This window comes from Coffea arabica, chromosome 2c (assembly GCF_036785885.1).
Source record: "Coffea arabica cultivar ET-39 chromosome 2c, Coffea Arabica ET-39 HiFi, whole genome shotgun sequence".
Lineage (NCBI taxonomy): Eukaryota > Viridiplantae > Streptophyta > Magnoliopsida > Gentianales > Rubiaceae > Coffea > Coffea arabica.
In genome coordinates, this window is record NC_092312.1 from 65,563,835 (window position 1) to 65,566,220 (window position 2,386).

Consider the following 2,386-nt stretch of genomic DNA (forward strand, 5'->3'; position numbering starts at 1 on the left):
TCAGTAATTCTAACATTTCTCAGATGAGACAAAATACTATTTGTAAAGCTCCTCATGCCCATAATATTAGTCTGTTTGTCCCCCCAAACTTTCCCAATTAAACTCAACTTACATTCTTTGATTCCTTGTATCAATTCCTCCTCTTCCAGACAGATGCCAGTCCTTTCCTCCTCTGACAAGATAAACTTCCGCAGCACTTCCTCTATGTGATCCATCTCCTGCGACTCCACTGACTATACTTCCTCAAATCCCAGTTGGCTACAGCGCCAATCCAGCCCGAGATCAGCTCCTGTTGTTCCGAACACCGTACACCCTCCCAACCAGACGGAAGATCTACCGAAAAGCAGGAAGACGCAACGAAGAAACATTGATCCTGCAAAACAAACACAAACAGACCAACCCAGCAGAAATTCCTCGTCCCCCCTTTTTTATTTATTTTTTATTTTTTATTTTTATTTTTTTTTATCTAAGAAACTAAAGATCTAAGGCTTTTCTAAAATAGAATGGATTTTGGCCAAGTCATCTTGAAGACAGGAAGAAATCCTTCCGTAATCGCATGAATTTCTGTTTTCTCTTTTGAATTCTCTATGAAAGGTTTCATAAAGGCACTCACACCCAAGAAGGGGGATTTCTCTCTCTATGTTAGAGAGAAAGAACCTCTCATAGAGAGAGAACTTTTTTCTTTTTGAATGCACTTTGAAGCTAGAGATTGTTTATTTGACTTGCCTTAGCACAACCAACTTTATTAGTTTGCATTTAATGTCCCTTAAAGTGAAAAACAATTAGAACAATATATTTGACTTTCTTTCTCTTTAAAATTAAATAAGTAAATACCAAATATTTGTCGACCAAAAAGAAAAGGGAAAAAAGTCCCAGTGGCCCTCAAACTATTAGCCGGATGAACTTTTGATCCCCAAACAATTAAAAGTGAATTTTTGGCCCCCAATCTATCCAAAGTACAAAATGTTAGACCTTCTGTCAAATTTAGCAGTTAATACTAACGGAAACTACAATCACGTGAGACGCATGCTGAAATACGAAGGACATTTTTGTCCACAATAAGTTGTGTTTCACTCGGTAAAATGGGACTTCTTCCTGAACAGAGTTGAACAAAGAAAAACTCCGTTGTAGCCGGAAATTCATGCGATTTTGTGAACCATATCGGAAGAAAAGAGTAAAATAGAAAATCCGAAAGAATTAGTAAGCTTGCAGAACTAGCCTCTTACTGAGCCTCTTGATTTCTCTATCCATTTGACCAGTAAGCATCAATCTAAACATCTTGAAATCACACAAAAGGGACCAAAAGTGATGCCCAAAAGTTGCAGGAACATTTCCTTCCACAAAAAAATGGGCCAAGTCATATCCCAACAAGGGCACAAGGATCACAAACCACCAGTTGAAAAGCATTGAATATATCAAGCAAATAATGCTACAAAGCGTGCCCACAAAATGCCAACACCTGGTGGCTGGTTTCGAGTGTTGATTCATGTAAAATAGCCAAAACTCCTCCACGCTTCATAAATTCATACCTCAAATGCAGTCAGAGATCAGCCCGGATCAAAACTGTGGGAAAAAATGGATCGATCTTTCCAATGGAAGAGATGGAAAGAAGCCCACAACAGACCCAAATCAGATAGTATATTTTATTGTAGTATACTCGATAAAACTGTTTTGCAATGGAAATTCCAATCTCAGCTGGAAGTTTGATTCAATTCCAGTGTGAAAGATCAACAAGTTTTGGGAGTTGCCGAAATGCCCAAAAAAGGTTGATAATATTCAGCTAAAATTGGGTTATGGGCTAGGATGTAAGATGATATTTTGGATCGATACGGACGAAGAGCAAATAGGATTTGACCGATATTTTGTAGAATAGAATTTGGCAAGATGATGCTGGAGAGGGAATCCTTCCACCCACTGATTACAAGTAGTTTGACAGCTTGTCTTGGATGTTCGAGAAATTAAGCTACCCAAAATATAAATGGGAAAGGTGGGTGAGGTTAGGGGTTTCAAGGATGGATGGTAGCTCACTCAATTTCATCTGAAAGAATTTAGGGGCAATAATCTATGAAGAGAACAAAGGAGGTTCGAAGGCTCGTCCCGATCCCATCTGCAACAGGGATCAACATTGTTTATATCTCTCCTTCAAAGACGTGTGATTGCACGCACACCCCGACATAGCAGAAATTCCAAGTGATTGGTCCCTGGGCCTTTGGTCACTCTTTGCTCTCCACTCCGTTTTGCATCACCGTCTGCTTCCACGGTGTTGATAGTTGGGAAGTTGCAGCAATCGCCAACAATGGTAGAGGAAGAGATATTGGTAAAAGTAAACGATTTGGTCAAAATTATTTTTCGCTCCATTTTATCGAGTGGAACACAGCTCATTATG

General features: G+C 39.3%; 1 pseudogene; it reads right to left on the minus strand.

Moving 5' to 3' along the window:
* Positions 1-862: 862 nt before the first annotated feature.
* On the minus strand, positions 863-1,527 carry LOC113724517 (uncharacterized; annotated as a pseudogene).
* Between the last annotated feature and the right edge of the window lie 859 nt (positions 1,528-2,386).